Genomic DNA, 25,750 nt, shown 5'->3' on the forward strand with positions numbered 1-25,750 from the left:
AGGTTGGCATGTGTCGTCGTAACTGCCGTCTGCTTCACATCTCCTGTGCAGCAAGCTGCGTAAATTTCAGTGTTAACTGTGTTTTTCTTACTTATCACTGTTTTAAGTGTGTTTTTGCTTTTAGGAAGCTTTAATTTTCGAGTACTAGTAATAGTGTTCCATAGATTTCGTGTTTGTTTTGAATGTAGTCCAGAGACAGTTAGTGCTTATTTTCATTGTTTCCAACAAGAAGCGTCTAGTAACCACAGTTTAGTCTGCTATCAGCCGCCTTCAGTGAATTAACAGTCTAGTTAAAAGTTGATTACTTAACTCTATATAGTAAATTGTTGACTTCTTAGGATGGATAGTATGTGTGACTGCTGTGTACGGACACAGGAGGAGTTGGCCACTGTTCGCGAACAGCTGAGCGTTGTGATGGCCTCGGTCAGCCGTCTTCAGGCTGCTGCCTTGGAGTGTGGCGGCAGTGGGGAGTCTGGTGCGTCGCATGGTACACCCCAGCTGTTACATGCTTCACCGACAGTCCCTGCTGTCGAGACATCTTCGCGGGCATCGGGCACGGTTGGGCCACCCTTTCCCCAAGGGGAGCGGCGGGTTCAAAGGCGTTCTTGTCGCACCAGGCGGAGGGGCAATATGGAGGCTGGCCGTGTGGCGTCGCGCGCTCTGCCTGTGAGCGGACATGTGGCCGAGCAGGCACACGCGGGGAGGGGTTTATTAGTGATTGGGAGCTCCAACGTTAGGCGGGTGATGGAGCCCCTTAGGGATATAGCGGAAAGGTCGGGGAAGAAGGCCAGTGTTCACTCTGTCTTATTACCGGGGAGTCTCATCCGAGATGTGGAGGACCTCCTGCCGAAAGCGATAGAGAGCACTGGGTGCACCCGACTGCAAATTGTTGCTCATGTCAGCACCAATGACTCCTGCCGTATGGGTTCAGAGCGCGTTCTCAGTTCATACAGCCGGTTGTGGGAGTTGGTGAAGGCGGAAAGCCTCGCTCGCGGGGTGGAATCTGAGCTAACTATTTGAAGTGTCGTTCCCAGAACGGATCGCGGTCCTCTGGTTTGGGGCCGAGGGGAAGGCTTAAACCAGAGGCTCAGACGATTCTGCGGAGATGTGGGGTTCAAATTTCTCGACCTCCGCTATCGGGTGGAGAAAAGTAGGGTCCCCCTGAATAGTTCAGACGTGCACTACACGCAGAAAGCGGCTGCATGGGTAGAGGAGTACGTGTGGAGTGCACACGTGGGTTTTTAGGTTAGAGAACTGCCTCCCTAGGCCCGACAAGACGCCTCCTGAGACGCGGCAAGGTAGTAGTAGGCAAAACGCTACAGGCAATGACAATATTAATGTTGTAATAGCAAACTGCAGGAGCGTCTATAGAAAGGTCCCGGAACTGCTCTCTTTAATAAATGGTCACAATGCCCACATAGTACTAGGGACGGAAAGTTGGCTGAAACCAGATGTAAACAGCACTGAAATTATAAACTCAGATTGGAATGTATACCGCAGAGACAGGCTGGACAGTGAAGGGGGAGGCGTGTTTATAGCGATAAAAAGCGCAATAGTATGGAAGGGCCGGCCGGAGTGGCCGTGCTTTTCTAGGCGCTACAGTCTGCAACCGCGAGACCGCTACGGTCGCCGGCTCGAATCTTGCCTCGGGCATAGATGTGTGTGATGTCCTTATGTTGGTTAGGTTTAAGTAGTTCTAAGTTACAGGGGACTGATGACCTCAGAAGTTGAGTCTCGTAGTGCTCAGAGCCATTTGAACCAGTATCGAAGGAAACTGACGGAGATCCGAAATGTGAAATAATCTGGGTCACGGTTAAAGGAGGCTCAAACATGGTAATTGGATGTCTCTATAGGCCCCCTGGCTCAGCAGCTGTTGTGGCAGAGCACCTTCTGTAAAGTTTGGAAGGTAGGAGACGATGTACTGGCAGAAGTGAGGCTGTGGGGACGGGGCGTGAGTCGTGCTTGGGTAGCTCAGTTGGTAGAGCACTTGCCCCCGAAAGGCAAAGGTCCCGAGTTCGAGTCTCGGTCCGGCACACAGTTTTAATCTGCCAGGAAGTTTCACCTGAAGGAAAATTTGGAAAATATTTCGAGTAGATTTCCCGACCATGTTTTAATTCTGGGTGGAGATTTTAATTTACCAGATATAGACTGGGAGACTAAAACATTTATAACGGGTGTTACGGACAAAGAATACAGTGAAATTTTTCTAATTGCATTATCTGAAAACTACCTTCAGCAGTTAAACAGAGAACCGACTCGTGGCAATAACATATTTGACCTTCTGGTGACAAACAGACCCGAACGATTTGAAACAGTTAACGCAGAACAGAGAATCAGCCATCATAAAGTGGTTACAGGATCGGTGATTTCAGCCGTAAATACACTCCTGGAAATTGAAATAAGAACACCGGGAATTCATTGTCCCAGGAAGGGGAAACTTTATTGACACATTCCTGGGGTCAGATACATCACATGATCACACTGACAGAACCACAGGCACATAGACACAGGCAACAGAGCATGCACAATGTCGGCACTAGTACAGTGTATATCCACCTTTCGCAGCAATGCAGGCTGCTGTTCTCCCATGGAGACGATCGTAGAGATGCTGGATGTAGTCCTGTGGAACGGCTTGCTATGCCATTTCCACCTGGCGCCTCAGTTGGACCAGCGTTCGTGCTGGACGTGTAGACCGCGTGAGACGACGCTTCATCCAGTCCCAAACATGCTCAATGGGGGACAGATCCGGAGATCTTGCTGGCCAGGGTAGTTGACTTACACCTTCTAGAGCACGTTGGGTGGCACGGGATACATGCGGACGTGCATTGTCCTGTTGGAACAGGAAGTTCCCTTGCCGGTCTAGGAATGGTAGAACGATGGGTTTGATGACGGTTTGGATGTACCGTGCACTATTCAGTGTCTCCTCGACGATCACCAGTGGCGTACGGCCAGTGTAGGAGATCGCTCCACACACCATGATGTCGGGTGTTGGCCCTGTGTGCCTCGGTCGTATGCAGTCCTGATTGTGGCGCTCACCTGCACGGCGCCAAACACGCATACGACTATCATTGGCACCAAGGCAGAAGCGACTCTCATCGCTGAAGACGACACGTCTCCATTCGTCCCTCCATTCACGCCTGTCGCGACACTACTGGAGGCGGGCTGCACGATGTTGGGGCGTGAGCGGAAGACGGCCTAACGGTGTGCGGGACCGTAGCCCAGCTTCATGGAGACGGTTGCGAATGGTCCTCGCCGATACCCCAGGAGCAACAGTGTCCCTAATTTGCTGGGAAGTGGCGGTGCGGTCCCCTACGGCACTGCGTAGGATCCTACGGTCTTGGCGTGCATCCGTGCGTCGCTGCGGTCCGGTCCCAGGTCGACGGGCACGTGCACCTTCCGCCGACCACTGGCGACAACATCAATGTACTGTGGAGACCTCACGCCCCACGTGTTGAGCAATTCGGCGGTACGTCCACCCGGCCTCCCGCATGCCCACTATACGCCCTCGCTCAAAGTCCGTCAACTGCACATACGGTTCACGTCCACGCTGTCGCGCTGTCGCTACCAGTGTTAAAGACTGCGATGGAACTCCGTATGCCACGGCAAACTGGCTGACACTGACGGCGGCGGTGCACAAATGCTGCGCAGCTAGCGCCATTCGACGGCCAACACCGCGGTTCCTGGTGTGTCCGCTGTGCCGTGCATGTGATCATTGCTTGCACAGCCCTCTCGCAGTGTCCGGAGCAAGTATGGTGGGTCTGACACACCGGTGTCAATGTGTTCTTTTTTCCATTTCCAGGAGTGTAGAAATATTAAAAAAGGTAGGAAGATTTTTCTGTTTAGCAAAAGTGACAAAACGATGATTTCAGAGTACATGACGGCTCAAAACAAAAGGTTTATCTCAAGTACAGATAGTGTTGAGGATCAATGGACAAAGTTCAAAACCATTGTACAATATGCATTAGATGAGTATGTGCCAAGCAAGATCGTAAGAGATGGAAAAGAGCCACCGTGGTACAACAACCGAGTTAGAAAACTGCTACGGAAGCAAAGGGACTTCACAGCAAACATAAACTTAGCCAAAGCCTTTCAGACAAACAAAAATTACAAGAAGCGAAATGTAGTGTGAGGAGGGCTATGCGAGAGGCGTGCAACGAATTCGAAAGTAAAGTTCTATGTAATGACTTGGCAGAAAATCCTAAGAAATTTTGGTCTTATGTCAAAGCGGAAGGTGGATCAAAACAAAATGTCCAGAAACTCTGTGACCAAAATGGTACTGAAACAGAGGATGACAGACTAAAGGCCGAATAACTAAATGTCTTATCCCAAAGCAGTTTTACGGAGGAAGACTGCACTGTACTTCCTTCTCTACATTGTCGCACAGATGACAAAATGGGAGATATCGAAATAGATGACAGAGGGGTGGAAAAACAATCAAAATCGCTCAAAAGAGGTAAGGCAGCTGGATCTGATGGGATACCAGTTCGATTTTACGCAAACGAAGGAACTTGCCCCCCTTCTTGCAGCGGTTTACCTTAGGTCTCTAGAAGAGCGTAGCGTTCCAAAGGATTGGAAAAGGGCACAGGTCATGCCCGTTTTCAAGAACTATAGACCTATAGTTCCAACGTCGATCAGTTGTTGAATTTTGGAACACGTATTATGTTCCAGTATAATGACTTATCTGGAGACTAGATATCTACTCTGTAGGAATCAGCATGGGTTTTGAAAAAGACGATCGTGTGAAACCCAGCTCGCGCTATTCGTCCACGAGACTCAGAGGGCCATAGACACGGATTCCTAGGTAGATTCCGTGTTTCTCGACTTCCGCAAGGCGTTTGATTCAATTCCTCACAGTCGTTTAATGAACAAAGGAAGAGTATATGGACTATCAGACGAATTGTGTGATTGGATTGAGGAGTTCCTAGATAACAGAACGCAGCATGTCATTCTCAATGGAGAGAAGTCTTTCGAAATAAGAATGATTTCAGGTGTGCCGCAGGGAAGTGTCGTAGGACCGTTGTTATTCACAATATATATAAATGACCTTGTGGATAACATCGGAAGTTCGCTGAGGCTTTTTGCGGATGCTGCTGTAGTATATCGAAGGGTTGTAACAATGGAAATTGTACTGAAATGCAAGAGGATCTGCAACGAATTGACGCATGCTGTGGGGAATGGCAATTGAATCTCAATGTGGACAACTGTAATGTGCTGCGAATACATAGAAAGAAAGATACTTTATCATTTAGCTACAATATAGCAGATCAGCAGGTGGAAGCAGTAAATTCCATAAATTATCTGGGAATAGGCATTAGGAATGATTTAAAATGGAATGACCATATAAAATTAATCGTCGGCAAAGCGGAAGCCAGACAGATTCATTGGAAGAATCCTAAGGAAATACAGTCCGAAAACAAAGGAAGTAGGTTACAGTACACATGTTCGCCCACTGCTTGAATACTGCTCGCTGGTGTGGGATTCGTACCACATAGGGTTGATAGAAGAGATAGAGAATTTCCAACGGAGAGCAGCGCGCTTCGTTACAGGACATTTAGTAATCGCGAAAGCGTTACGGAGATGATAGCTAAACTCCAGTGGAAGACTCTGCAAGAGAGACGCTCAGTAGCTCGGAACGGGCTTTTGTTGAAGTTTCGAGAACATACCTCCATAGCTAACACTTGGTTCAAGAATCATAAAAGAAGTTGAATACATGGAAGAATCCTGGAGATACTAAAAGGTATTTGATAGATTATATAATGGTAAGACAGAGATTTAGGAACCAGGTTTTAAATTGTAGTACATTTCCAGGGGCAGATGTGGACTCTGAACTGTAGATTAAATCTGAAGAAATGGCAAAAAGGTTGGAAATTAAGGAGATGGGGCCTGGATAAACTGACTAAACCAGAGGTTGTACAGAGTTTCAGGTAGAGCATAAGGGAACAATTGACAGGAATAGGGGGAAAGAAATACAGTAGAAGACGAATGGGTAGCTCTGAGGGATGAAGTAGTGAAGGCAGCAGAGGATCAAGTAGGTAAAAAGACGAGGGCTAGTAGAAATCCTTGGGTAACAGAAGAAATATTGAATTTAATTGATGAAAGGAGAAAATATAAAAATGCAGTAAACGAAGCAGGCAAAAAGGAATACAAACGTCTCAAAAATGAGCTCGACAGGAAGTGCAAAATGGCTAAGCAGGCATGGCTAGAGTACAAATGTAAGGATGTAGAGGCTTATCTCACTAGGGGTAAGATAGATACTGCCTACAGCAAAACTAAAGAGACCTTTGGAGAAAAGAGAGCCACTTGTATGAATATCAAGAGCTCAGATGGAAACCCAGTTCTAAGCAAAGAAGGGAAAGCAGAAAGGTGGAAGGAGTAATAGAGGGTCTATACAAGGGCGATGTACTTGAGGACAATATTATGGAAATGGAAGAGGATGTAGATGAAGATGAAATGGGAGATACGATACTGTGTGAAGAGTTTGACAGAGCACTGAAAGACAGAAGTCGAAACAAGACCCAGGGAGTAGACAACATTTCATTAGAACTACTGACGGCCTTGTGAGAGCCAGTCGTGACAAAACTCTACCATATGGAGAGCCAGATGTACGAGACAGGCGAAATACCGTGAGACTTCAAGAAGAATATAATAATTCCAATCCCAAAGAAAGCAGGTGTTGACAGATGTGAAAATTACATAACTATCAGTTTAATAAGTCACAGATGCAAAATACTAACGCGAATTATTTACAGACGAATGGAAAAACTGGTGGAAGCCGACCTCGGCGAAGATCAGTTTGGATTCCGTAGAAATGTTGGAACACGTGAGGCAATACTGACCTTACGGCTTATCTTAGAAGGAAGATTAAGGAAAGGCAAACCTACGTTTCTAGCATTTGTAGACTTAGAGAAAGCTTTTGATAATGTCGACTGGAATTATCTCTTTCAAATTCTAAAGGTGGCAGGGGTAAAATACAGGGAGCGAAAGGCTATTTACAATTTGTACAGAAACCAGATGGCAGTTATAAGAGTCGAGGGGCATGAAAGGGAAGCAGTGGTTGGGAAGGGAGTGTTACTCAATCAATATATTGAGCAAGCAGTAAAGGAAACAAAAGAAAAATTTGGAGTAGGTATTAAAATCCAGGGAGAAGAAATAAAAACTTTGAGGTTCGCCGATGACATTGTAATTCTGTCAGACAGCGAAGTACTCGGGAGAGCAATTGACCGGAATGGTCAGTGTCTTGAAAGGAAGATATAAGGTGAACATCAACAAAAGCAAAACGAGGATAATCGAATGTAGTCGAATTAAGTCGGGTGATGCTGAGGGAATTAGATTAGGAAACGAGACACTTAAAGCAGTAAAGGAGTTTTGCTATTTGGGGAGTAAAATAACTGATGATGGTCGAAGTAGAGAGGATATAAAATGTAGACTGGCAATGGCAAGGAAAGCGTTTCTGAAGAAGAGAAATTTGTTAACATCCAGTATAGATTTAAGGGTCAGGAAGTCGTTTTTGAAAGTATTTGCATGGAGTGTAGCTATGTATGGAAGTGAAACATGGACGGTAAATAGTTTGGACAAGAAGAGAATAGAAGCTTTTGAAATATGGTGCTACAGAAGAATGTTGAAGATTACGTGGGTAGATCACGTAACTAATGAGGAGGTATTGAGTAGAATTGGGGAGAAGAGAAGTTTGTGGCACACTTGACTAGAAGAAGGGATCGGTTGGTAGGACATGTCGTGAGGCATCAAGGGATCACAAATTTAGCATTCGAGGGCTGTGTGGAATGTAAAAATCGTAGAGGGAGTCCAAGAGATGAATACACTAAGCAGATTCAGAAGGATGTAGGTTGCAGTAGGTATTGGGAGATGAAGGAGCTTGCGCAGGATAGATGAGCGTGGAGAGCTGCAGTAAACCAGTCTCAGGACTGAAGACCACCACAAACAACAAACAACCTTCACCGAGGAGTCAAGAAGTATATTGCTCCCTCCTACGTATATCTCGCGATCAGACCATGAGGATAAAATCAGAGAGATTAGAGCCCACACAGAGGCATACCGACAATCTTTCTTTCCACGAACAATACGAGACTGGAATAGAAGGTGGCTTGCGGAGTATGGATGCCGATGTAGATGTAGATGGTGGTGTTGAGCTGATGGCTACCGTGCAGTTAGGTTGGCGACGCGGAATGCTGATTCCAGAGCTTATATAGCAGCGGGGTAAACAGCTCTTGACTTCCAAGGTGCTAGCAGGGAACTCCAGCCTCCTGTGGTCGCCCTAGCATGTGTGAGTTCGTCGCACTGGCATGCTGTACCGTCCTGGTATCGTTTTGCTATCATCCAGGTCTGGAGTCTGGTCGCTGCTGGGGTGGGCCAGGAGGCATTCGACGGGTAGAGAAGTACCAAGGAGAAGGATTTGGCACTGCCCGAACCTTAACGTGTAGCGGTTACACGCTGGCCCAGATCATCCAGTAGTTCGGCGTCAACCTCCCCTCTAGATAGCCGCTGCTGGACTGTTGACACCTCTGCTGAAATGTTCGTTCATAGCTCTTTTGTTGTTCCAAATCTCTGCTTCCAGAAATGCTCAGAACAACAAAGCTGTGGACGGGTTGGCTCACCATGCAGAACCTCTTCCATTATTTCAGTGCTTGAACTAGTCCGCATCGTGCGGTCTAAACAGCCCCGATACTGTGTCAAGGCGTCACTTTAGCATCCGCCAGCTGTCTCCAACAGCTACGGCTGAACTGTTGGTTTCTGTGCATCACAACAAAAATGGTTGTGGCGCTACATTGTCTCACCTCTCTGCATGACCAAGCCGCTGGATCTCTACCATAGACTGGTCTGCAACAGAATTCAGCATCCATGGAGAACATGGCTGAATATTTACAAGTATTTGTTCTTAAAGACCAGGTGGCTTGAAGCAGAAGTTTCAGAGGCTGTGGATCTCTTCTGTAGGTTTACGCCTTTGGTTCCATGTTCATACGAGGGCAAAGTGAAATGTTATACCACCAATTTTTTCTATGTGAAATTTATTAAAGCTTTTTAAACGAAGCAAACTTTATTAGCATTCTGTATCTTCAGTCTCCATGTCTACATATTTATTTCTCAACATAGTCATCCTGGCTAGGAACTCATTTGTAGAATGTTTGACTTTGTTGACACAGCCACATCCTCACCACTGCTTGACCTCAACATAATAGTTTCCTCTAGATGGAATTTTGTCCGTACAGGTCTCAGTGTGCGTCCAGTTCGGACAGAAAATTTACTCTAAGGTATTCTGTAAGTTTTGGAGCAAGACGAAACTCGGATGGGGCCAAGTCTGGATCAATTACAGTGAACCAAAGCAGTTGTATTATTGCATTAGTCGAAGTATTTGTAGGTGGTCTGCCATTGTCATGCCGAAGGACAGGGCGCTGCAGAACTCGCTATTTCACTTTTCTGGTGGATTACAGTACGATAATTCTCATGCACCAACATACGTTACACATCACCATCTTACGCACTGAAATTCGGGTGACGTAGTGTTGCAACATGCGTTAGCGAAGCGGGAAAGTAAAGTGAGTAATAAATGTGACATGTAGTACCTCAATCGACTTTGGGAACAGAAGAAAAACTCAAGGATGTTGCTTTTCAGCACGCCCTCTTTTGTACTTCACCATTATCCCAAGTCTACCTTTACAACTAACAGACTACGTTTTCCATTTTCGCTCTCAACAGACTGACATTACCTCATAACATTTTAAAAGTACCGTAACAACTGATATTGTCTCTTTGTACTTAGCCATTCCATCACGGCATCTCTCCATGTGTTGTTTAACAGCTCCCACATCTCTCATCGGCCCCGTGACCAGCTCTTTAGTGTTTCACAATATCTTATATTGTGGATAATACTGCTAATTTTGACTTGCATTATAATGCTCGACCAATCAGTAATAATTATCTTTTACTAATCGCTTGCAAACAAAGAAAGACATGGCAAAACTCTTTCTGTCTTAATAAATTTTCCTTAAGAAACCATCTTCGACAGCGTACCGTACCTTAAGCTCAGCATTTCCTTTATCAATATGATAATTTTTTTCACCCGTTATTGTGGAACATCATGCACAACTTCTCTGCAAAAGTTCCTCTTATTGCTCCCCAGAAAATATATCCTCGAACCCATCCTCATACATGAACCATACATTAAACTACCACTTACAGTACATTGACAGGTAGTTCCACTTAGCACTGTAGTGCTAATCACAGACTGTAGTCTCCTCGAAACGCTCCGCATTCTGGTACTACAATTTTACTGGTGCCTAGTACCACTGTACAATACGAATTCTTACCGTTTTTTTCCTAGTGGATGATCATCTTTTCCCTTAAGGTGGACGAACCTTGGAACAGTGATCCAATGGTGACAGTTTTCCCTAGCCGGAATTTTGTCCCTACAAGTTTCACCTTGCGTTCTCTTCGGACAGACATTTACTCACAGGTTTTCCTTGTATCTTTCACTGACATTACAATCATCGAGTCCTCGTATAGCAACATTGCGAATCTCACACATGAAATTGTCAACAGATTCCACGTTGTCAGTCCAATAGCTAACTTTACGAAATCTTCTCCTCTTCCTTTTCCTACAGTCAACCTGCTTCTATGGAAATACATGTGTCCGTACCGTATTTTCCACGACATCTGCAACACAACTATCAACATCAATAGCTTCTTGTACCTTCCCTGAGTTATGTAGTACAACATCATCGTCTGCAGTTCTACTCTGGCACATCATTTGCACATGCCCCCCTCTGGACATCTGGACCAGGCTCCACGGCATCTAAGCTACACCGACTACCACAAAGTGTTGTACATATTATTAAGCTTAAATCACCCATGTTATTATCCTCACACTTATTCACTTTGGCACAACATAAATTTATTTTGTCTGCTACGACAGCTAATTCTCACTCCATAATTTCATACGATTTTGGACGTGATATTTTCACATTTCTCTTCTTAAATTCAGTAATGTGAACACTCCACGTACTGCAACACCTCTAGACAACGTCATTAACATTTTTATCTATTATCTTAACTTTTCCATTCATCTACACGTCATCTAGGCGTCCAATTACGGCCTGCTTCCCCACTGGATTGACAGTTTTAACTGTATAAACGATATTTTGACGTATTGTAGGAACAGGTAAACTAGACACAGGACTGTTCCCCCAACTCTCGACTCGTTCCTTCTCCGTCCTTTTGCTTGCTCTTTTCTTAATCGTTTCCTTCTTATCTACTTCCTTGTTTCTTCAGATTTCCTCCGCAAATGTTCCTCATACTCCCATGACTTGCTAGAAGCTATATCCTTCTTTCCATCCAGAGGCGTTTCCAGTCTCGTAGACAAATTCATATTTTACGCTTATATCTTAACTACTTCCTTCTTAAAGTTCTCAATAACTTCTCACTTTGAAAGCTGAAGTGTTGCTACGGTTGTTACTGTGGTACTGATCACGACATGATCATACTTTATCAGTTGTACGAGGATATACGATAAAGACCCTAAAATGTAGTACTATCCCAACACTTCTCACTACTTTGCATGCTTATATACAGAGCCATATTCCTTGCTCAAAACCACTGTCTTTTCTAAAAGGCGCAAACTAAAACATATTTTCTACAATTCTCATATTTTGGCGTCATGACAACTTTGTTCAATAAACACAATGTAGCAACAAGACAAAATAAATCTGAAAGAAAAAAGAAAACGAGAAAAAATGTGGCCCTCAACTATTCACCCTCAAACTCAAGAGTTGAAATATTAAAAGTCTTGGCTGGTTTCGCTGTCTGGGGGCTGGGATACGTAGTTGCTGCATTGCATGCCAAATACTGCTAAGTCTACAGTATACAATATGAATATACACATGAATCGAATGGTCGAAGTTTCCTATCACTCGGCATTTGCCAATTTTGAATATAAGGTAGAAATTTGTAAATGAAATTTTTACAATTAAATAAAATCTGCAGGTATTATTTTAACGACTTTAAATGATGAGTACGATAGGAGAAGTACTTTCAAGAAGTCCATTTATTACGGCAAAACACTTATTGGTGTCGATGGTAGAGCAATTAAATAAAATATAACTTGAATAAGAGAGAAACAATAGATTCCTACTTCATGTAATTAGTTATGAACAACAATATGGCTCGCTAGATATTCACTTCTAAACGCATACTATGTATTCACTGCAGAAGCCACGGAAATCTCACAAATGCACAAGCCGGCACTACAAAATATTTCTATCTCCCGTGACAACGCGCAAACTTCTCAGCACTCTCCAGGTATTTCCTGCAAGTGTTCGTCTCACTTTCCCGTCCAGCACTCCCCCGTGTCCTGCGCCACCCAATGCTCCTCCCCCACTTCCATCCAGTCTCTCCATTGACTTCGGTACTTCCTACCATAGTAAAAATCGCTGTGATTCGCTAGAGCACTCCCTCCATGCCTCCAAGCCAACGCACACTCACAAATATATTGAAACACATACGAAATACTGGATTTACATTTAAATAACTTGAAATTAAATAAAAATTCCTACTGCTCGACCATAAACACGCTCTAACACACATTATCAAATACATAAACGAATCAAATAAACATATATCAAAAGAATAGAAACAAAAGTAGGCCAGTACCCTAATGTCTCTGTGCTTTCTAAAACACAGTAAATATTTGACCATTTTCTTCATGAATAGTATATGTCGTATATAAACAAAGACATAGACAAATAAATATATTTGTAAGCATGCTGCTACCGTTTTTTCGTGTAAGTGTGGAGTACTTATGGCGTGACGGATCAATAGTAATTGCCCACTTTGACCTCCAATAACTTATGTACTATTCAAGTTACATGCCTGGAATTCACACCGATTTAGGTTTACACTAATATCTTTCTAGAGACACGTCGATCGTCAAAATCGGATAAACTATTTAGATTTTGGATATTCGATGCTGCGTATACTTGTATAATTTACAGTCAGATACTAAATTTTAATCTAATAAAGATATTAAAAATCTGATTACACCATCAGAATCGTCATGCAAATATTGGTAATGTACATGTTTCTTCTTAAGGTATCATGAGTCCTGTGGCTATTATTAATTTCTTCATGAACTGTGAAAAATCTGCCATTATGGTTTCACAAACTCCGCCATCTTTGGCACTCCCGGCATGTAAACCTCCTTCATTGACACAAAGCACAGTTCTCGACACAGCGCCAACATGGAATTTCCAGCCATGTGGTTGGCCTGGACCACGCGCTGGGGCTATCCTTCTTGATTCGGCTGATGTTTGGCACCACGCGATTGCTGATGAGCCCCAGCTTGCCGAGCGGCCGATGCGGCCACGCCAACTCCAAACTTAGAATATTTTCAGGGCGCCACAACTTCCCCGTCACCTCACAATACTTAAACATAACACTGCCATAAAACCTCTTACTAATACTAGCTACTCTGCTTGTGAGTGGCTACTCATAATTGCTACTCCACACACTGAAAATAATGAATACCCCTTGATAGCACTCAGATTCACGTTCAGAATTGCTACACATGGTTAACACCTTTGACAATCCTATACAATGGGCCACACCCCTCGATCGTGGTAACGTTCTTAAGACATACACCACCTGCAACTACCCACCACATACTGAGTTCCCCAATACAGTTACACATTTGTCGTATGCCCCACTGACTCTCTATGACGCTCACAGTCAATGACAAATATCAACAAAAATGACTGCATTCATTCGAACTGTAGTCCCTTGAAATTAAAGTAATTTTCCTTATCAACCGACAGTTGTTGCAAGCGTTGTCAACCCCACTCTTGTCACCAACTGAAGAGGTGACGAGGTTGAATATCCCGTTTCTGGCGCTAACTGAAGCGGTCCAGGGGAGTAGGACCACTTCTGCATGGGGTTGGGTCATGGTGATGTGGCGAGGACAAGGAAGCAGGCCACTGGTTACATAGACACCTAGCATCAAAGGGAAAAATAAAACATTTTATTAGCAGCACATGTTTGACTACACTGGTAGTGTTTCGGTCGTGGCAGTGGCAACACCTGGTGAGGATGTCAATTGACAGTGGTGAGATGATGTCTATGGTAGTGTGACATTCGCACCCAGGAATGTCGTCTCCAGGGTTTACAAAGCAATATCCAGCCCTTTCAGGGGGGACACATGGTAGGAGCTGTGGCACTGAAGAATGCCGAGTTGCTCACAACAAACGGCGGTGTGCAGCGCCTTGGTACCACATCAGCGTGGAGGGTTGAGTGGCTGTATCGCCAGTCTCATTGTGCTGCACTCCAGTGCACCATTCTGGCTGCTACTGCGGTAATCCAGGAGGCAGGCAGCATACCGGTAGAGAAGTACTAATTTCAGCGAGATATACTTGGCAGTGTCTGAAAGTATGGTGGAAACCTGAAGCTGTAGTAGCTACACGCATATCGCCCCATTCTGCAGCTTGTCCGTCCTGTCTCTGAAGGTACTGCTGTGCCGCTGATATCTCTGCTGAAATTGATGATTACTTATACCTGTCCACTGTCTGCTTGTTGTGCCAATATGCTGTTTCCAGACTAGCTCGAAACCACAAATTCATGACCTGGCAGTGCGGAAATACTTGGCTTACCCTGCGAATTATATCACTGCTTGGCCCAGTCGGCCTCATGCTGTCTAAACAGTCCCGATGCTGCAACCGGCATGCTGATACTTCACCACTTGCCAGCTTGCTCCGACAAATTTGGCAGAGCTACTAGTTACTGCAGTGGACAATCAGTGCTTTATTATGAAAGCTAACTAGCTGCAATGTACCGGTTGGTTTCTTTCAATTAAAACAGGTAAAATTAATTGTCATATGGATTATCTCGCTTCTGCCTGACAGACCGTGGCCAATCACTCATCCAATTAATAAAGTTATTGGCTAATCTACTAACATAAGCGTTCTTTTGTGTGCTGCTGCGCTGTGTCCTCAAGACATTTCTTTAATCATAGTAACCCCTCCCTAGGAAGTCACTCAGTATAAACAGTAATTAATATCAATTATTAAATAAATGAAATGGATATAGCCTGTTAGGACAAACATGTACCTCGGCACCAAAATTTTGTTTATTGTCGTATTTTATTCAAATCAGAACGAAACTAATTGCATGAAACTGTGGTATTATAATCTGTATACTTCACACAGTAACTGAATTAGATTTAAAATGGTTTTCTGGTAGTGCAAGCAGAGCATGCATAGGCAAGATTTACTTTTTGGCAGCAGCAGTGTCCAGTGCACTCATTTGGAAAAGTAAGCAAATTTCCATATCCCATCAGTTCCATCGAGTTAGACAAATAATAGATTCTCAGCACAAAGTTATATAAAAATATTCATACTAACACACATGTGATACATTTCTAGAATATCAAACTGTTCCACTGAACTTACTAAGCCCAACTTCGTTTACATCACATTATCATAAGCAGCTCGTAGGCTATACAAAACTTATCCACTCGAAAAACAGGACACAAAAGACCACTAAACATGCTCTGCCCCTTCCATCATCAGCTATGTCAGCTCTTAACTTCCATAAAACCACTGCAATTATTTACAATACTTCAATACATCTCACATCAACAGTACAACATAGAGTTTGATAATTCGTTTAAATTACATTAATGCACAGATAAAAGTATACACATTTGTAGTTATATCTTTTAGATAACAATTTCATGCTGTAAATCACCACGGTTTCTGCTCTACGACTCTGCAGTACTACTCCAGTCAACAAGTGTTCTTACAACCTTATATTACCAATGTTTCATTTTAAAGTACGTAAATAATGAAGTTCAACAGTGTCTATAATTCATTCATAGAATAACCTTTACTGTAATGGGGGATAATTTCTATTCTGGCACCCCTTAACACTGAAATGGTTCAAATGGCTCTGAGCACTATGCGACTTAACTTCTGAGGTCATCAGTCGCCTAGAACTTAGAACTAATTAAACCTAACTAACCTAAGGACATCACACTCATCCACGTCCGAGGCAGGATTCGAACCTGCGACCGTAGCGGTCACCTGGTTCCAGACTGTAGCGCCTTTAACCGCACGGCCACACCGGCCGGCCCCTTAACAATAGTACAGTATTTTATTTATAACAAATACTACTTTTGTTTAATATTATACCATACATTCTTCGTTTTGTTTTAGATCGCACGCCATTTGCTAATAAAATTGTGTGTAATCGTGAGTGCTTTTATTATAAACTATTTTTACATATAAACGTTAATAACATAGCTGATATTGATTATTTATGGACAGTAACTATGCTGCTGGAATGCTCCTTTCATTGCGAGTACAATGATATATTCAGGATTGCTGAAGCCAGTCTGGAAAAAGTTTTACTGTTTTTTGGTGAATATTTCAAGTATTTGCGTATTAGGGCTGACAGCTTCCCGCAATGTTGGAGTCACTTACAGAAGACAGATTCAGCTCAGAATGATTAGAAGAGGAAGACTGGCAATACGAAAAGAAAATGAAATAGTACTGCCAGTAACACGAGCACCTCTTTCACTTATTGTTCTATTTTTTCTTGTACCACACTCATTTCCTCAGGGTCCACCCCCACATCGTCTCCATACACATTGTAGTCCCCCAAATCCTCTGTCCTTCTACAACACTTAACTGGTATACTGGCTACTTCTTCATCGATCACATAGTCTTTTCGAAAAAATGGAACAACCACATCTTTCCCAATTTTTTTCACTGGCACCAGAACTTCATGTCTAACAGGTTTTTTCACTTTTACAGTAGCTACAATAACCTGTGCTCCCATTAATGCCATAATTACAAGATAATTCCCTTTTGGCAATGATTCCAACCAGCCTTTACTCACAGAACATAAATCACTACCTGTATCTGCTAAAAACTGTGCCTCTTCAACACACACCTGCAGACTAATTATTGATTGATTCAATACTTTCCTTTCCTTGCTAGTATAGTATCAGCACCGTACTCCAACAAGTCGTTCACAACTTCTCTTCTATTGAAACCTTGCCTCTTTCCGGAAATTACTCAGACTTTTGCAGAATCACCTTCACCATTTTTTCCCCCACACTAAGTATTCTATCCACAAGTGACAACTCAAAACTCCCTTCTGGCGCTTCGCTATTCTTCATTACAGCCTCTCTCTCTTCCCTTTCTTCACTATTAATTAGTCGACCCCCACTTTGGTCACCATCCTCCTGCTTCTCCCTAATAGCCTCAAAAGTGTCGTCATTTATATACGCTAATATTTCCTCCACACTGGCATCACTATTTTCCTATAATTCTGCAGCCTCTGTACTTTCTCCTTCCTCAGAACACGACTCGACTTCAACTTGGTTGCTAACCAATTTCCAGCAATCGGATTCTGTCACATCTTCCACTAATACACCATCCCTCTTGTCTGCAATACAGTGCTTATCTTGTTTATGTCTATCCAAAAAATCCTCTAAACCTCCATTAAACGTACAGATTTTTACGTAGCTCGTTTCGTTTGTTGCTACTGCCTTCTCCTGTACCTCCCTTACAGTTCCTGTCTGGTTACTATTAACACATACAAAACTACTACTTCACAGACGGCATTTAGTTTGATGGATTCTGTAATTCTCTCGCACTGAAGAATACGATCGATAATCGTGCACCTGCTCCCCATTACTAGGACTATAATTTGCAGGATAGCGCCACCTCTGGGCACCTCTGCCCCTGCTATTTCCACGGAACACGCCAATTCTGTTAATGTTTACATTATGTCGTGGTCCTGCATCATTTGGTGGTCTGTTATTGCGATTTGCATATTCCTCCTCATGCAATAACTTCCCAACCCTCTCCAAATGACTAATGAACTTACATCATCCCTCGGCGCTGAAATAAGTTTGTTCCGCCAGGGCATAAGCAGTTTAGCTTCCAAACCCATAACAATTTGCTCTGGCTCGATTTTCTTGTTTAAGTGTGAAATTTGTGATCCACTTTAACGCGAACTTTTTTACACTTTCCCTTCTGGGATTAAACTTTTTCCCAGCCCAGAAGCTATTTAATAAGTCCATCTGTTTTTGCTTACCCCAATATTCTTTCAAAAATGCCTCTTTAAACTTATCCAAAGTATCGTACTGTTCAGTAGCAATAACCCCCCACCTTCTGGCCTCTCCTAAGAATTTTGACGTAATAAAACCTATTTTTTGTTTGTCTGACTACGAACTAGGTAACAAGCCTTCAAAATCATTCCAAAATTCTTTTGAATGCACATTTCCTGTTGGATCAAAACGTAAAAACTGTCTGTTAGTGACATATGAAATTTCAGTTGATTCTACCATAAAACTACACCCACTACTGTTAATTCCATGTTTGAGGTTAGTTTCAACTTGGCGTAGTCTACTGTCATGCTCATCCAACCTACTTTCCACCTCTTCTACTTGGTTAGTTAGCTGAACAACATTTTTATCAGACTCATCCACTCGTTCTGACACAGTTTTTACTTCATTCATACATTTGTCAGATTCAGAACTGATTTTGCTGGCTAACACTTTCTGATCAGTTTCACATACAGATTCTACAGCCGCTATTTTACCCTGTACCTTTTGCATACCTTCTTTAAATTCATCTACCCTTTGTTTGTTTCCAACTATATTCAAAGCCTCTTTTAATTCAACTTTTACAGTGCTAACAGATCTTTTGCAATTATTCTCAGCTCGAGAAATTTTGTCATCTAATTTATTTTCTAATGACTTCAGTTCGTTTTCCCACATTTCTTTTAAAACAACAGTCTGCTTTTCAAGTTTTTCTTTAAACCCACTATTAAGTTTACTAAGTTTTTCATTAAAACCACTGTCAGGTTTACTAATTTTTTCATTAAAACCACTGTCAAGTTTGCTATTAATTTTTTCAGCCAAATTAGTTTGTCCTTGTATAGAGCCCATTAAAGTGGCAAACATTTCCTGCATATTTCCTAGTTCCATTTTTGCCATCACTGTTTCTTGTTTACCTTGTTCCACTGGAACTATACCAAATTTGGTATCCAAATTTGATACATTTTATTCAGTAACATTCCCAAAACTATCATCACACATCTGATCATTACTGAGTTCATGCTTAATGTCACTTTTTGAATTAGTATTATCCCCACTAGTTACTTTAACAGACATACTTGAAGCAGACTCAATTCCACTGTCCCTAAATAACATAGAAATATCATCAAAAATATACCCTTTTATTTTAACATCTACTCCTTCTCTCTGTTCAGGCGTACTAGTGTGTGAAGCAATCAAACTGAATAAAAGTTCTTCCTCCTTCACCGTATTTCTAAATCTTTATCACTTGACATGTTTCACAGTCTCTCAGTACACACACACAACAGATGTAACAAAGTAGACTTATCTTTTGTCGAATGGTGCCGCCTCGGCGTGTTGAAACTGCGAGTCCGATCCCCTGCCGCTGCCGTACAGTTTCCCGGCCCCCAGCTCGTCGTGTAGGCTGGCCTCGCTACCCCGTTGTACTGCTCGCCGCCACCGCTAACATGCCGTCTGCTGCTTCGCTGCGCTCCCGTTGCTACTGCAGCCGTTGCGTATCATCATCTTTCTTGCAACTCCAGCAACTCGAAACTGGTTCCGTTCAAACTTCTGCTAGTACCGGTTTAATAAATTCTTTCACTAACGTTCACTTTTCAGTCCATCAAAATCTTTCTCTCGACCGCGTATACAAACTACTACGGCTTTAGTGTTTCCCGGCACCGATGCACCACGTGCGTTGGCGCGGTTCCTTCCGTCCCTTTACGACGAACCTGCACCTACCTGTGAACATTGTCTCAGCAGATCATCAGTAGGTAAGCCGAGCGAAACCTACTGTACTTCGAAGTGAACCAGGCTGCAATTTAAGTCACTAATCTACGTTTCGGGAGAAAGTTTTCACACAAATGAAAGGTTGGAAATTTTATCCTCAATTAATATATTCTGAAACGTACGTGAATAATCATCACTGCCAAGACCATGCTAGTCTTAACACAGCCACCCAGAATCCCTTTCACTCATGTTAGCAAGTTTATGGTGTTATATTTCCCGAAAACGTAATAGCTACAAAAATACTGATTGTTTTTGATTGAAAATGCACGCCAAATATTAAGTCTGTCGGTACCAAATGAAATCACAGTTTTTAGCCACCGACCTGCTCAATACGCCACGTGGAATATATGTCTTTTGTCGTCACAAATTCTCTTAAAAATTCCAGTCTTTCTACACACCCATCCGAATAATTATGCCGTCACTTTACAACACTTTTGATGTATGAAACACTGCTAGATCCGGCAACTTATCGTTTCCATCGGAACTACTACTTCACATGTCCGCACTGTTTCATGACTGGGTTCCGACTCTTCTCTTGAATACTGTAAGTCAGAGAAAGGTGCGCGAAGAATATTGCTTTACCATTGGTCAATGTACTCAACAGCCAATTGCAAAACAACATTCTCCCGCGTCAGTCCGCGCTTTTCATCAACAACCAATCGCAAAATACACTCCTGGAAATGGAAAAAAGAACACATTGACACCGGTGTGTCAGACCCACCATACTTGCTCCGGACACTGCGAGAGGGCTGTACAAGCAATGATCACACGCACGGCACAGCGGACACACCAGGAACCGCGGTGTTGGCCGTCGAATGGCGCTAGCTGCGCATCATTTGTGCACCGCCGCCGTCAGTGTCAGCCAGTTTGCCGTGGCATACGGAGCTCCATCGCAGTCTTTAACACTGGTAGCATGCCGCGACAGCGTGGACGTGAACCGTATGTGCAGTTGACGGACTTTGAGCGAGGGCGTATAGTGGGCATGCGGGAGGCCGGGTGGACGTACCGCCGAATTCCTCAACACGTGGGGCGTGAGGTCTCCACAGTACATCGATGTTGTCGCCAGTGGTCGGCGGAAGGTGCACGTGCCCGTCGACCTTGGACCGGACCGCAGCGACGCACGGATGCACGCCAAGACCGTAGGATCCTACGCAGTGCCGTAGGGGACCGCACCGCCACTTCCCAGCAAATTAGGGACACTGTTGCTCCTGGGGTATCGACGAGGACCATTCGCAACCGTCTCCATGAAGCTGGGCTACGGTCCCGCACACCGGTAGGCCGTCTTCCGCTCACGCCCCAACATCGTGCAGCCCGCCTCCAGTGGTGTCGCGACAGGCGTGAATGGAGGGACGAATGGAGACGTGTCGTCTTCAGCGATGAGAGTCGCTTCTGCCTTGGTGCCAATGATGGTCGTATGCGTGTTTGGCGCCGTGCAGGTGAGCGCCACAATCAGGACTGCATACGACCGAGGCACACAGGGCCAACACCCGGCATCATGGTGTGGGGAGCGATCTCCTACACTGGCCGTACACCACTGGTGATCGTCGAGGGGACACTGAATAGTGCACGGTACATCCAAACCGTCATCGAACCCATCGTTCTACCATTCCTAGACCGGCAAGGGAACTTGCTGTTCCAACAGGACAATGCACGTCCGCATGTATCCCGTGCCACCCAACGTGCTCTAGAAGGTGTAAGTCAACTACCCTGGCCAGCAAGATCTCCGGATCTGTCCCCCATTGAGCATGTTTGGGACTGGATGAAGCATCGTCTCACGCGGTCTGCACGTCCAGCACGAACGCTGGTCCAACTGAGGCGCCAGGTGGAAATGGCATGGCAAGCCGTTCCACAGGACTACATCCAGCATCTCTACGATCGTCTCCATGGGAGAATAGCAGCCTGCATTGCTGCGAAAGGTGGATATACACTGTACTAGTGCCAACATTGTGCATGCTCTGTTGCCTGTGTCTATGTGCCTGTGGTTCTGTCAGTGTGATCATGTGATGTATCTGACCCCAGGAATGTGTCAATAAAGTTTCCCCTTCCTGGGACAATGAATTGACGGTGTTCTTATTTCAATTTCCAGGAGTGTAGTAAACCTAACGACTGCACTTTTTACCGACGTAATTATCTAATATGCTGATGTTTTGTTTATGCATACAGTTATTTACTATTCTTATTTAAATCTGAATTAAATTTCCCTTTACCATAAACTTATTTTACAAATGTATTCTACAAAAATCCCCTTTGGCCATATCCATACTTCTTCGAAATGTTTCCACACTAAATCCTACTACACAACTCGTTAAACAATTATCTTTATACTAACCTTAAACCACACTCACGCATCATTCATACTACTAAAACACATTTATAACATTTTACACAAAAAGACATAATAACACTTCATGAAAATACTAGAACAATTTATGAAAAACATTCTATTACTTTAGTGCACTCGAGTGGACACAATAGAAACTAAAATCACAGTCCCTGTATCCAATATTGTCCTCTATCGGCTGATACATAAATTAAGTGCGCATCCTGTCTCGTGTCACCATCAGTCACTATCCAGCTCTGAGATACATCTCCCACTTAACCGCGTCCACGACAGGATCGTTATACAGCGCTACGCCTCACATGTAGCTTCATACATAGCCACTTTCAGACAAAATGGAAACCAGTTCCCTAAACCTCACCAATTACAGATAAGCATCAGCTGAAACTATAAAAATACTACACATGTAGCCTTTTTTTATGAAAATCGTTTATGTCTTCACATTATTCCTGTGATACCAAATAAGTTTTTGGTAATGTGAAAAAATATGAAAATGAATACTATTAGGTAATGAGTGTGAACTGACTGATGATTGGCATTACCTGGATCTTGATGAGGACTCTTACCCAAAATGTATAGTTTTATTCAACAATTCAAGGAAACTAAGCTGCTGAGAGTGGGTGTAAGTTATTGGATCTGAAATAGTATTGTAACCCCAGAAGTAGCAGGTCAGATAAGATGTTAAGGTTTCTAATACATGCATATCTCGGATATCAAATAAAATCGAAAAGGTTATTACTGACATTACTGTTCACTTCTGGGCTTGTGATTAGACACAATAACAAAACGATCAGAATAGAAAGTTTAGTGACAAAGAGCTCAAATTGTAGAATGTACCCCCCCCCCCCCCCCTACAGTGGAAATCTGCTGATATATGCAGGAATGATCAGTCAGCTACCTCTCTGGTGAGCCGAGACTTGTTCTAAATTTAGGAGCTATGACCAGAAGTGACATCATGTTTATGTACGATGGAGCTATGATAATCGACTTGTCTGTGAGAAAGCATATTCTCATATATGTAGATTCGGTGAGATAAGACATACACAGAGATTGCCTCATTGTGCATGTGAACACATCAGCCAGTCTCAGCATTAGATAACATTAACAGCAGAAGATGAGAAACGTTTTGAGCTAAAAGATAACGTTAACTCCGTTGCATGGGTCACTATAATGTAAAAAGTTTTTATTGATTTTTTATGTAAAAGTAAACTTACAAAAAATAATTTCATTCTTTCATTTTCATCAACATATCTCTTTTATAAGCTGTGGAATTGAGTTTAACAGTAGCTGGACATGAAAATGACGCCTCACATTTATGGTGTAATGCTCTTACTAATATTAACATTTAGGAATACAGTAATCAGTCTGAAAGACTAAAGACAGCCAGTGAAAGCTGTGAAAATATCTCACATGTATGTTAATATAGGTTTTGGAAATAGGTAATAGTCAATTGAATTAAAATTATAATATTTTTCTCCAATTTCAAATAAATTGCAAAAAGTTTTCATTTATTTCTTGATTTCATCCACTCAGGAAAGAAGTTGCAGCATGGACCCTGTAGCAAATTTCAGTTTTTCATATTGACCATCCCAGTTTTTACAACTTTCGTGAAAATACAAGTGTTTTACAGACACTATTTACTTTTGACAGTAATTTAATTGAGATGTTTAATGCTTTTGAAGGACGCTTCTGACTTCAGAACTTGTAACATACTTTCATTTCTCTCAGTTAAGTTAACAATTAATTCTTTCATTTATTTTCATCTTTTCTTTGTTAGAAACAGAGGAAATTATTCCATTTTTGTTCATCTTTGTCACACAGGACAGTAAGAACAACAGTCATCCGCTCTCGCTTTAAGTATTTGTTTCCACAGGTTATGTTTTGTAACTGCAATTAGAAGAAGAAGATTCTCTGAACATTCTATTGTAAAATACATAAGTATTAAGACTATCAGTAATGTTCTTATAGTTATATTCTGAAGCTGTAACGAGCTATGTATGCATAGACAAAATGTCTTGATGAAGATGCTCTTAATATCTGTCTTCCCTCTTCGTCAGCAGGTGCTGCATTCTGCACATTCACCCAAAGTCAAGTAGATTATCACAGCCTCGTAATACATCACTTTTGATTATGCCTCCTAAATTTAGACCAACCCTCAACTCATCTGACAGTTTGTTGATGGACATACATACACATCTCAGCATATTCCCCCTAGCATCACACATTTGTGGCGAGGAGAGAGGCGGAAGAGTATCTACAGTTTGATTTCCCAACGTAAAGAAGCACGTTCCAGCTGCTTATCATTGTGTCAAATCATAATACCAAGATTGAAGTATGATATTGGTAAGCATGTTACCGATTTTATAAAGTGTCCCTGATATACACTATGACAAACTTTGACTACTACTTTGACTGTCAGCTTCTGGTGTTCGAATGCTATTTGAGAACCAGGGACAGGCGCATATATATATATATATATATATATATATATATATATATATATATATATACACTCCTGGAAATGGAAAAAAGAACACGTTGACACCGGTGTGTCAGACCTACCATACTTGCTCCGGACACTGCGAGAGGGCTGTACAAGCAATGATCACACGCGCGGCACAGGGGACACACCAGGAACCGCGGTGTTGCCCGTCGAATGGCGCTAGCTGCGCAGCATTTGTGCACCGCCGCCGTCAGTGTCAGCCAGTTTGCCGTGGCATACGGAGCTCCATCGCAGTCTTTAACACTGGTAGCATGCCGCGACAGCGTGGACGTGAACCGTATGTGCAGTTGACGGACTTTGAGCGAGGGCGTATAGTGGGCATGCGGGAGGCCGGGTGGACGTACCGCCGAATTCCTCAACACGTGGGGCGTGAGGTCTCCACAGTACATCGATGTTGTCGCCAGTGGTCGGCGGAAGGTGCACGTGCCCGTCGACCTGGGACCGGACCGCAGCGACGCACGGATGCACGCCAAGACCGTAGGATCCTACGCAGTGCCGTAGGGGACCGCACCGCCACTTCCCAGCAAATTAGGGACACTGTTGCTCCTGGGGTATCGGCGAGGACCATTCGCAACCGTCTCCATGAAGCTGGGCTACGGTCCCGCACACCGTTAGGCCGTCTTCCGCTCACGCCCCAACATCGTGCAGCCCGCCTCCAGTGGTGTCGCGACAGGCGTGAATGGAGGGCCGAATGGACACGTGTCGTCTTCAGCGATGAGAGTCGCTTCTGCCTTGGTGCCAATGATGGTCGTATGCGTGTTTGGCGCCGTGCAGGTGAGCGCCACAATCAGGACTGCATACGACCGAGGCACACAGGGCCAACACCCGGCATCATGGTGTGGGGAGCGATCTCCTACACTGGCCGTACACCACTGGTGATCGTCGAGGGGACACTGAATAGTGCACGGTACATCCAAACCGTCATCGAACCCATCGTTCTACCATTCCTAGACCGGCAAGGGAACTTGCTGTTCCAACAGGACAATGCACGTCCGCATGTATCCCGTGCCACCCAACGTGCTCTAGAAGGTGT

General features: G+C 43.5%; 1 non-coding gene across 1 annotated transcript; it reads left to right on the top strand.

Annotated features, from left to right (window-relative positions):
• Window positions 1-1,959: 1,959 nt before the first annotated feature.
• On the top strand, window positions 1,960-2,034 carry Trnas-cga (transfer RNA serine (anticodon CGA)). Its single transcript has one exon. It is a non-coding gene; the product is annotated as a tRNA-Ser (tRNA).
• The last annotated feature ends 23,716 nt before the right edge of the window (window positions 2,035-25,750 follow it).

This window comes from Schistocerca cancellata, chromosome 3 (assembly GCF_023864275.1).
Source record: "Schistocerca cancellata isolate TAMUIC-IGC-003103 chromosome 3, iqSchCanc2.1, whole genome shotgun sequence".
Classification (NCBI taxonomy): domain Eukaryota; kingdom Metazoa; phylum Arthropoda; class Insecta; order Orthoptera; family Acrididae; genus Schistocerca; species Schistocerca cancellata.